General features: G+C 35.5%; 1 long non-coding RNA gene across 1 annotated transcript; it reads right to left on the reverse strand.

The window, feature by feature from the left end:
• Positions 1-10,042: 10,042 nt before the first annotated feature.
• LOC148876362 (uncharacterized) lies at positions 10,043-11,366 on the reverse strand. Its single transcript, XR_016105903.1, has 2 exons — positions 11,055-11,366; positions 10,043-10,931 (listed from the first exon to the last, which is right to left on the reverse strand). It is a non-coding gene; the product is annotated as an uncharacterized LOC148876362 (long non-coding RNA).
• Between the last annotated feature and the right edge of the window lie 1,290 nt (positions 11,367-12,656).

Here is a 12,656-nt window from a genome sequence, read left to right on the forward strand (position 1 = left end):
CTTTAGTGTCATCTAATTTTCTTTATCAACCATCCACATGTTGATAAAAATGAATAGTCTTAAATCCTTGCCTCTTCTATTCAAGAATGTTGGGGTTGCGTCTCAATGGGCATTTTGGTGACCCCAACATTCTTGAACAAAGGAGGCAATGGTTTGGGACTATTCATTTTTTCTCAATGTTTGGATGATTGATAAATAGAATTAGATGACACTCAAAGGGTATTTGTGTCTTTTCAAATGGCACTTAACGGTTGGTTAATGAGCTCGTTAATGGCAAGTACTAGATTGGCACATATTGAAAGTTCGGGTACTAAATTGTCACGTTTTAAAATTTAGGGACCACAATGGCACTAGACCCAAAGAATAGGGTACTAATCTGGAATTTTCCCAACAAAATAAGCTAAACTTTGAAACAAAAATAGGTCAGAATTTACACTCAAATCATTTTTGCACTACTATGGTTTTGCATCAGTGCAAATTTATTTGCATTGCAACCAAACACAGCCTTAAGTATGTATAGCGTCGATGTGTATTGTAAATCAGTAAAATGTGAGTGAGGCCTAGTTAACTAAGCGCCATGTATACAATTTGAGTGATTCGGATATGCTCAATATCCAACTGCAATGTATTGTAACGCTACAATGGATTTGAGTTTTAATCCAATTGTTTGGGCTCGAGTTTGATTAAGGTTGCTTTGAGTTTGATTTTAATTGAGCTCAAATCAAGTTCATATTTTAGAGCAAGTTCAATTAGTTATTCGAATTCAAGCTCGACCAATAAAAATTTTGGCTTAAAAAGTCATGAGTTTGGCTCGACTAATACATTCATGCATAAGCATATACATATCTATATATTATAAAATATAATATATATATATTATAAAATATAATTTTATATTCTATATAATATAAGAATAAACTATACATTATAAAAAATATATTATATAAATATATAAATATATTTAATTTCGAACTTCAGAGCCAAACTCAAGCTCATTGAATATTTAGTTGAACCAAGCTTGAGCCAAAAAATATAGTCCAAGTCGAACTCAAGCTCCAACTCGAACCTAGTAGTGTTTTAATCAAGCTAAGCCAAAACATGCCAAAGTTTGAATCAACTTGGCTCGATTGCACCCCTATGTGAGGTTGGTGTGGCAGTAGATCCCAACTCATTTTTAAGTTTGTATCTAATCCTACGATCCATTGTAGCTAGATGTTCCTGATACACAACTGCAATAGTTGTTGGGACTATACCCACCCAAGCCCAAACTCAAACATTAGTTTTTCGAAAAATAGGAGGGGAGAGTTGATCCATAGGAAATTGGTTTTCATTGAACAACTTTACTTTTTTCTAGTAAGTTGTGGGTCTTGTGGTAAAGCTATTTTCTTAAGAGACTTTGTTTGTTTTTTGATAAATCATTAATATGCATATATGTACTTATCTAGACAAGTGTTTCTTGGGATATACTTATTCGGATAAGTACACTTACCAGTGTTCTTTTTATTTCCTATGATAACCATTTTATCCATAAAACAATCATTAATGAAGGAACAATGTTGTCCCATCACACTTTAACAAATTTCCACACCAAGAAAGTTATTTACCCAAACCTCAAGAGGGTAATACATACCCAGGTAAATGAGCCGATCAAGAGTTTCCATGGGACCCACTAATCTTGAAATACAAACATGGGTTTCTTTTCATGGAATCCACCCCCATTTATTAAAAAACGAATGACCCTAAGTATCAATTAAATTATACCCATCTTCTAAGTGGATAAATAACTTTTCCACCAAGTGAAAAAGTTTACAAACGTAATGGGACAAGTTTGTCCAATCTAACAATGACTTTTTTGTAGGTAAAAAAGTCAATGTATAACTTACTTGATAATCAAAAGAACACAGGTAACTAAACCTACCTGTGTAGTAAATACCTCCCCTTGGTTTTCTAAAAGGCCTTAAACCTCACCTCAACTTTGATCTACCTTTAAATTTACCTAGATTTTAGGGATAAAAGGACTTATACACACCTTTTGTTAATTTTAAGTGGACAAAGACATGAAATGTCTATTATGTCCATACTAATTCTTGTATCAAGTTAATAGATTGTTTATAATTTCAACTTTACCCTTAAACCACTAATACTAATAAATATGTTTTAGTATTTCATTTTTATAGAATAAACAAAGTCGTTTTGGGTAAAGAGATGTTTAAGGTTCTTTTCTTAAAGATTTAATTGATTTTTTAAGGACAAAATTGGCATTATAACATGTTCAAATCCGTGACATCAATAGTTGTTTTTAGATTTCTAATGGTAAAGTAATATAAATCCCTTTATCTCTAGAGGTCATGAGAAGTTTAAGGGCAAGTCAAAGTTGAGGGGAGGTTTAAGACCTTTTCGAAAAACCCAATTGAGGTTTTAAGAGATTTACCCTAAAATTAATTACAAGTGTTTAAACTATCATTTTCCCCATTCAATCCCATTTTTTCTAACATCTATAATTATTTATGTGAATCTATACTACTATCAAATGTGTGAATGAGTGTATAACTTTTGTTTGACTAATTATAAGGATAAAAATACCCCTAAAATTAAATACATTTTGTTTGAATAATTAAAATACCCCGGTTGTTTGAATTTGGTTACTCTCTAATTATAAGGACAAAAATATAATTTGAACAATCACTTTTTTCTTCATTCAAATATTTAAAGTATTAACTCCCATTAAAATTCATTAAATCCTATTCTTGACTAAATACCCATATTTTTGAATTTGATCTCTCTATAATTGTGAGGGCACAAAGTGTAGTTTGAAGTACTACATTTCTTCTCATTCAATTATCTCTCACTAAATCTTATATTTTAGAGTATTAACTCTCAAATTGAATACTATATTAATTAACTATATTAAAGAAAATTGAGTGTGATGAAGAATAATTGTTTTTATTAATGATAGATAGAAATAAAATTGTATTTTAAAACCAACGCAAAAATGGAGTTGTTTTATTGTTTGGTGGTGAGTCAACAAGTCAACCTTTTTAGGTCAAATGTGTAAACCTTTGATGTCATAATTAAATATTAAAAAAGATGAAAATGAAAAAAGTATAAAAATATTAAAAAAATTGTTGAAAACATTTGGGAACATTTCTAATATCATATATCCATCACATTAAACAAAAATAAGTGTGACAAATAAGAATAATTTTTATGGACATAGAAATATAAAAATTTATAAAAAAAAAATGGAAGCATATTATTTTCTTTTATCATTATAAAAAAAAATTAATGTGCAAAGCATGTGCACACTTACTAGTAATAACTTAATGATAATATAACTAATAAAAATAATAGTAAAATAGTAAACTATCTTATGTATAACTATCAAATTTATCCTTCTAGATAAAAAAAACTATAATAAAAATTCTAAAAAAAATAAGATAACTAGAAAACATTTATATATTATTACCAAAATAATTAGTTTGGATCTAAATCAGATTGGGTTTTGGTAAACTATAATAAACATTTGAGGACCCCTTATTTACAAATTTCATAAGGAGGGAAACTTTCCCACTTTAGAAAATTTATTGCAAGTTCGTTAAGTCTATGGCACCTAGCTCAATCGGGTTTTGCCATGTGCCCATGTGGTTACCTCAGTACTTGAGTTTTTCTCTTTCTTGATGTTCATGTGTGAGCACGTGTGCAATTACTCTCTTTTTGGATCCTCAAGTGGGTGTACCAAGGACATATGACTCCTAAAAGGCTTAAGTGTTGAATAGTGTTTGCGATGAGCAATGTAAAATTATGGTAAAGTTGTGAGGTGTATTCTTAGGACAAAATTATGACGTAAAACTATGTTAGTCTTGTTGCAATGTGGATCCAAAGCATGATAAGACACCACAAATTGTTACCATGATATAGAATGTGCCAAGGGAATGCAATGGAGAAGTTGAGTATGACATATGATGCCAAGTTTCAACAAACCTATGTAATGAGTAATCAATTACCAATTGAGGGGGAGATTGCGATAAAGGATTGTGATGTGATTTGGTATTACGAAATTTCAATGCAATAAAGCATAAGAAGCAAATCATATAGACTCGTGAGACAATTGTGTTGTGGCTTTGTTCTGTCATGCTATCATGCTATTTGTTTTATAGTTTTATTTTTGTGATACATGGCATGATGTATAGGGCCATCTTCCTTTGGCTTGATGAGTTCAATTCTAATATATAAGGTTAAAATGATGTTGTTTGTAAGATTCATTTTGAATGATGATCAACCAAAGAGACAGATCTCATTTTAAAGCACATCAACCAAATAAATAGTAGGTTTAAATAAATACAGGGGTGTTTTAATACTATAACCATTAATGTAAATTGGGACCTTCTTTCATAATTCTCTCTCTCTCTCTCTCTCTCTCTCTCTCTCTCTCTCTATCTATCTATCTATCTATATATATATCACTCAAGATTTCAGATTTTAAACTTGGGCACATTTAGAATAACATCTGACAATATGAAGTTTTATCTTTCTTCACTGTGTTTATCTCTCATTGTTGAATTGAGAGAGAACATGGAGTCTTGATAGTTTACATAAATAGCCTCCACCCACCAACATGGTTTTGTCTCATCACATAAATGAATAAAAACTTTTAATGGTTACTTGTAGCTAAACAAATAACTGAATCCCTTTCGGCTTATTTTTTTCTTGAAATATCCCTAGGTCTTAGAAGGGGTGTACAAGATACTTTGGATTATTTAAAATTGTAAAGAGGTATATACTTTGGTTATAGCTTAATAGGTACTTTGATTATATCCCATAAATCTCCTTTCCTCAACTCCATTTATCTCATAAATCTCCTCTCTGTCAATCTCTCTTTTTTGTAACAGTTAGTTTAATTATAATCTTTGTACATCTGAAACATGATTGGATTTCACGTGTGAAATAACTCATTGATTATAGTAGTAGTAATTGCACATCATTTCTTCTTTGTAACATGAAGTATCATGAATATGTACAGATGAATAATCAAATGTTGATTGCAATTGTTGGAGTTGCAATTGCACAAACTCTTGTACAAGAATGGTTGAACTATGTTGATAGGGAATCTTCTGTGAACCGAAACTTACAACAACAAGATTTACTAGATTAATTGTATAGGGGAAGGCAAATTGATTGTTATAACTAGTTAAGAATGGGGAAAGAAGACTTCTACAGACTATAAAATTTTGCGGGAGATTAGACGACTGATACATTAAGGACTAGTGTAGAAGACAAGTTGCTAGATTTTTTCACATCTTAGCACACAATGTTAGAAATAGGACCATAGTATATCACTTTAGTAGATCCAGGGAGATTGTTAGCCGTCACTTCAACTCAGTGTTGGATGCAGTTAGTGTTGTATGTAGTTTTGAGCTTAGAAGATACATACTTGGTTCAACCAACTATCATAGATACACCACCTAAGATTATAAACCAACAGGACTTTTGGCCATGTTTCAAGGTAATGATAGTGTTAATATTATACCCCATAGTTGCTTATATGAATTTAGGTGATGGATCATAAAATAAAAACGATATTACTTCCTTGGCAGGATTGTATTGGGGTAATTGATGGCACGAATATATTTGTGAAGGTTTCACTTGCAAATGTAGCTAGATTCCATGATCGTAAATCATATCTAACACAAAATATCCTTGTTGTATGTTCTTTCGACTTGTTTTCACATATGTATTGCCTGGATGGGAGGGTGCTGCATTGGATTCCCACATGTTAAGTAGTGCATTGACAAGGGAACATAGACTAGAAGTCCCACAAGGTATTAATACATATCCATATAGGTCATATTTGGTATAAATGTGGAAATTGGTATGCACTATTTCTTGTATTTTAAATAGGTAAATATTACCCAGTAGATGCGGGTTTTTCTCTTAAGTCTAGCTTCCTCACTCTGTACCAAAGCATAAAATACCATATGAAAGAATGGGGTTCACATCAACCTGAGGACCCTAAAGAGTTGTTCAACCTCTATCATGCCTCGCTTAGGAATATAGTTGAACGAATTTTTGGGGTTCTCAAGAAACTCTTCCCACTCTTGGTTTTTGAGCAACATTACCCATTCAAAACACAAGTCAAGCTTATCCCAGCGTGCTGCACATTCCATAACCATGTAATGGGAGTAAACCCATATGATCGAATCATGTCTCAATATGATAATGAGGAAGCTCAAGTGTGACATTTTAGTACTCTACAATTTTGGAAATATACACTTAAGTATAACTTCTTTCAACTAGTGCTACAATGAAGGAGAAAATTACTAAAATGCCTACGTTCAAATTCTCCTTTTTATTGTTCCTCTTCTAATACATTTGGATGCAATCTAGTGGTGAATGAAAGGAACACCAAATCACAAAATAACAAAGCAACTAATAAATTCTGCACCTAAACAAAAACATCCAAAAAACAAAGCTTACAACGTGTCAATAAAACACTAGTTAATGACTAAGTGGAAGTGCAGGGTGATCAATCCATGTGACAGCAGTCCCCCCCCCCCCCCCCTCATATGAGCAGAATATGTTACATAACAAACTCGTACATGTGGAGAGGAATAAAAATAAATAAAACAAACACAAACCCACAAGCACCAACCTCTCTCTCGTGCCTATTGACGGTTATTTTCTGGTGGCGACAATAAATGACCCACTCACGACATTCATTACAAATCACATTCCATTTTAAAGACTACAAAAAATCTCTCTTTCGAATAAGCCTTGTCGGTAGGCATGAACTAGTTAGGTGTCGACCAGCACCCCCTACACTCTCTCTTAGGCTTCTCACTCGGTATAGCTGTCAACTCGACTAGTATATAAGCGAACACATCCTTTAGGCCTATATAAGTGCTTCTCCAATCGGTACTAGAGGGTTCAAATGGGGGCTTTCGTTCATTCAGTCAATCTACTTCTATCTAACATCGCGAATCGGTCCCTACCAGGGGAAAGGCTATCTATCAATGGGCAGACGCTGCCTCCGTGTGTATTGCATGTTTGCTCCAATCCGGGTTAACGAAATCAACTGCCTTTCCTACCATCGAAGGAACCTGTGCCTTTGCCGCTGGTGCTACTTCAATGGATTATGGTAACTGAGCTTTTAAGTCAAGCTCTTTAAGGCTTATAAGTCTAATACAGGATGGCTCAAAAAAGTCTTTCCGCTGCTTTTCCTGGCTCGCTTCGTAAACTGTGCTCGCTTTGTTGTTCTAGGCTCAAGCTCAAGTGCAAGATTCATTGGCTAGAATTGTTGTCACCTTAACAAGCTACACTCTCTCTTGTTGTAAGGCAAAGGGGATTTTTGAATTCACTACTCACTTTCGGGTACACGGGTAGCAGTAGCTCGCCCGACCAAAATGAGCGCGGCTCGCTAGGCTTGATCATGGATGGCTTTCCAAGAAGGGCTTCAATTGAAGGTCCCCTATTGTGAATCAATCGAAAGTCATTGAAGGTATGTGTGACAACAGGTCTGCCTTTCTGCCCATCTCGGTCTCCCCTTGACCCACTCACTACTCTACCTTTCTGATTTTCTTCTCTTTCTATTCGTACCGTAAGCCAGCTTCGCTTCTCAAATCACGCCAGAAGAGCACTTAACGCGCATGAACATCTGAGTTCTCTAGTGAAGCCTCTAGACAATGAGGATTAATGAATACTGAGTAATCCTTACATGTTTGTTTTTGTACCTATACAAGTGCATTGCTCACCATAATTGTTTTGCCTCTACTATTTGTGTTCGAAGGTATAAGATAATGAAAAGAGAATATAAACACGAGCATTTCCATTATTTAATTAATATCTTAATGTCTATTTTAATGGAATTAGACTTAAGCATATATTTTAAAAAGTTTAGGGTTATAACCTCTCACAATTGAAAATTTAAGTTCCCTAGTATCAATACACCTAAAGTACATGGCACCCATTTGAAATTTACTCAAAAAAAGCTTGCATTAAAATCGCTCTCTCATACTCCTATAACTATTTCTTTTATCATCTCATGGAAGATTGTTTTTAAAATTCTAACTCTCCATTAAGCCAATAAAGAAGATGTACCTTGAGAACATTTCCTTGTGAACGGTAACATGTAAACATGGAAGATGTTCCCAATGTACAATTGCAGTGTCTTATAGGTATATGTGGGTAGGAGATCCTAGCTCTAGAGAGTACACCTACTTAGTAAAATTGGTGAGTGGTAGAAAACTTGTTGGGGAGTTTATAGGTGGGAGTGGACATAGTATAGTGGGCTAGAAAGATGTGGGACTCAAACAGGGAAAGGATTCTAAAGATTCTTGATCCAAGTCTCCCATTCATTCCTCTCTAGGGGTGCAACTTGGATAGGCCCAATCCAAGCCCAAACCAACTCAGCCCAAAACTTAACATGGGTTGGGCTTGAATTTTCAGCCGTTGGCCCTAAGACTTCTGGCTTTTTTATTTTTTTAGGTTGGGTCCAAGCCTAGCCCTTAAGTAGTTCAAACTTGGCTCAACCTAATTACACACATTCATACATATATACATATGTAGATACATATCTACATGCATATTTTTATACATATATACATACATATATGTATACATATTTGCATAAATGCATACATACATGCGTAATTTCAAGTGGGTCCATTGACCAATCCGAGCTCGAACCCAACCCAAGTGCATTAAATTACAATATGGGCTGGGCTCGGTTTGGGAAGATCGGGCTTGACCTCAAGTTTGATCTAGGCTTAGGTCTTAAGTCCAAAGCTTAGGGTTGGGCCTAGGTTGACCATAAACCTGCCCTAACTCATTCGACTTGCACCCCTTCCTCTCCATGCATATTTTCTATATAGCAACGCTATGTGTAAAAGAACAGGCTATTGAGCACCCTACAATGTGTGAATTCATTAATGTTGAAGGCACTAATCTCCAAATAAGTCTTTCTCTACTACCTGGCATAAAGTAGTGCAACAATTACATAAACAAAAGAATTGTCACCGGTTTGAGATGAATGGGTGTTCTGTTCTGTTCTGTTCTGTTCTGTTTTGTTTTATACTCCAAATAAGTCTTTCGCCAAAAAGCACAAAGTAAGAAAAGCTGATTTCATTCTTTTTGGTGTTTATCATACTTACGAAAAGTATGAAAGCAAAAGTATAAAGTATATAAAACAAATGTTATATCATGTTTTTCATACTTTGTAGTTTCGTTCTTTTAGAAATATGAAAGTACTTTATAAAAGTCTATCCAATTAGATTGAAGTGCTTCATCAACCTTCCATTAGATTGAAGTGGAAAATTACGATTTTTATGTTATTATATGTTGGGATCAATTTAATTTACAAAAAATATAAATGAAAATGTCATTCTTGCCCCTGATAAGACATGGGCAATAACTCTTTTGGATCAAATTTATTCTTCATTTTACTCAAAAACAAATATTGTATGGTAGATTTGAAAGTTAAACATTGATTGATTTTAAAAGCTTATATGAAGTGTTAGGGGTACTTTTAGAATAAAATACCATAACCAAATCCCCTTGAATATCTTCCTCTGAGCAGTAGAGGTGGTTAAGTTGCCATTTTCAAATAGAAATATAAAAAATTCTTGATAGAAGCTAGATTAAGGGTCTGTTTGGTTTATAGTCAGAATTGGAATCGAAATCCTCCAGAATCGGAATCGGAATGGTTCGTTCCTATAGTCTGTTTGGTTTAAACAAGATTGGGAATGGGAATTATAATCAGTAGGAATGAAATTTCATTCCCAAGGGAGGGGCAGGGAATGACCATTCCCTCAAATGAGGGAATGCAATTCCACTAGGAATGAGAATGAGATTCTGATTCCACCCAACCAAACAGTTGGAATCGGAATAGCCCATTTTGATTCCGATTCCAAACCCTTATTCTCACGAACCAAACGGGGCCTAAGTTAATCGGTTGCAAACTATAAGAAGAGTTTTGGTAAAATGTAAACTATAGAATATGTTTTAGTAAATATGTGAAACTATGGGTTGTGTCGCTGCTTAGGGTTAATTTGGTCATTGGAAAAATTAATGGCTTAATTGGACAATTTGGTCACTAACAAATTAACAATATTAACAAGGGAAAATTTTCTAAACTACCCTTACTATTTAGCTAATTAATAAACTGTACCCTTATGTTTAACTATTATCTTATAGTATCCTAAGTTTTTTGACAATTTACTAATTCTATCCCTACCGTTAGCATTTGTCAAAATCCATACACACGTGACACCACGTAACATATATATATATATATATATATATATTTTAAATCTAATTCTACCCTCCATCCCTCTCGACACCTAACTAGTGGCGGCGATCTCTTCCTACTCCGACCTCTCTCTCCTCTTTCTCATCAATTCTTTGTCTCTGACTGAGCTTCTAATCGATGCCCCTGTTTTTCTATTACCAGAACTACTTTGAAAGTCATTTTCCAGCGAGTTCATTGAGCTTCTTTTTCGGTTCACCATCAGGAGAACAAGGGAATTGCAGCGGCGGTACTCTCCTCTTAATCCAACTTGAATCTGGCAGACGGAGCCCCATTTTCAATGACCCTATTGGTAGGTTCCACCTATCACATACGACATGAATTGACCAAGTGATTCCATGATTGGGAGACAAAAATCTTCTCCGTTGCTGCACGACAGTGGAGAAGAGGGCTCTGATAGTAGAGAACGAGGGCGGCGATACAAGTGACTTAAACAGTGGGTTGGTGGAACCATGGGCCACCGCCCAAACTATGGTGGCGATACATGAATGGACCGGGCGGCGGTGGGACGGCGACCAAATGATGGTAGAGAACGAGGGCTCTAACCTTGCTATGCTGCCATGGTTCGAATCGGTCCCAGACTTCCTTCCATCGTCACATTCACCACCACCTTTGCTTCCTCATTGTATCTCTGCATTTTCACCACCCCCAAATTTAGTCGAAATCGAAGTTTATAGTCGGAATTCAAATACAAACATAAGAAATTATATTTTGTGAATATAGAAATGAATGGAAAAGGTTTGACTCACTATACCTCGATATTATGAGAAGAGGGAGACAAAGATATAAGTGGAGACGATGCAACTGTGAACATGTCCATACATGTCTGGAGGCGATATAGTAGAACATCAGATTTCAAAGTACTATGATTTTCGTTGTCGCTCAAGGCCAATCCGATGGTGTAAAGGATTGGTTCAGAGGAGCATCTCTCCGGAACATTGATGGGCTTTGATGGTTTTGAGCGGAAAGGCATCGAAGTTCACCGACGAGGCGGTGGAATATGTTGTGGTAGAGGTCTAGTTTTGGGGCTTTTTCCGAAATTCATCTCCTCAAACTTCTTTCTAACAGGTAAAGAGAGAGTGGGAATGAGTTCTTAGAGAGAGAGAAAGAGAGAGAGGAAAGAGGAAGGAAGTTGCTTTACTTCGGGAGTTGGAGGGGAGAGAAGAGGAGGGAAGGGGTGGTTGCTTGGAGACTTACTCTTCATTGTAGCGTTGGTTTGCCTTTGTTGCGTGGGAATGCTGTCAGTCGTTCTTCATGAATCCTTCATTTTCCTTGTTTGGAAACTTTCTGTTTCTCCCTTCTTTTATGTATTATTGTAAAAATTTGAAAAAAAATAATGGGTAAAATAGATTTTTTGCTATTTCATTAAAGGTATTAGTGTTTTGGAGGTTTTAGACAATTGTCAAAAAATTTAGGGGTATAAGATAATGGGAAAATTCCCGATAGGTATCTGTACTTTACGTCGAATGCCAATTTAATACCCAAACTTTCATTTTGTGACAATTTAGTACCTGACGTTAACATCGTCAATTAGAAAACAAAAAAACTTAAATACCCTTCAACTATTTCGAGTAATGCATGAATTCTCTATTGAAATTACAAAAATGATCCCATCAGCTATTTCAACCTATTCAAGTGGGAACTATTGTTCATACTTGTAGTTACTGAGATTGGGTCCAAATCGAGACCGTCCAAATCTAAGCAGTGGGTCCCATTCTTGAGAACTTAATTGGGTAAGATTCTTTCCTAATGGTCTGATCTGATGTAAGCCCAGATTTGAGATTTCCGTTTGGGATGAATCTACTTGAAACTTCGGAGGTCAAAACTCAAAAACGCGGAGAGGTTTTGCAGAATCTGTGGATTTCTCATACCAGCCTAAAACCACTTGCCTTTCCTCTGCAGGAGCCCGCCGGGCTTCTTCTTGCCAGTGCCGGAGGGATCGTTGCCTTTAGAGCCACCGTCGTTGCCGATGTAGAAGATCACCATGATGAGAAGCCTCACCATGTGCTGCACCGGAATGTTGAATGTGTGATATCTCTCTAGATTTCGCAGGAGGAGAGGGATTATTGAGAGAGAGAGAGAGAGAGGCGAGTGTCATCACTGTTCACCGAAGGAGACGATGAATCGTGATGAATGGATGACAAGGTTCAGACTAGAGGAAGGAGAATAAGGTGAATATGGGAAGTGGGGAAAGAAATACCAGGAAAGATGATGAAGAAAACCGGCAAAACCTGATGTAGAGGAGAGCGAACTCGCCACCTCCTCCGATGGTCTGGGCGAATATGGCAAATTGGCAATGAACAGTATGAATTTTGGAAGTCATCATGGCAGTGAAAATGCTAAATTGGCAGCCCAA

This window comes from Nelumbo lutea, chromosome 1 (genome assembly GCF_056320005.1).
Source record: "Nelumbo lutea isolate HS-2025 chromosome 1, American lotus-T2T, whole genome shotgun sequence".
Lineage (NCBI taxonomy): Eukaryota > Viridiplantae > Streptophyta > Magnoliopsida > Proteales > Nelumbonaceae > Nelumbo > Nelumbo lutea.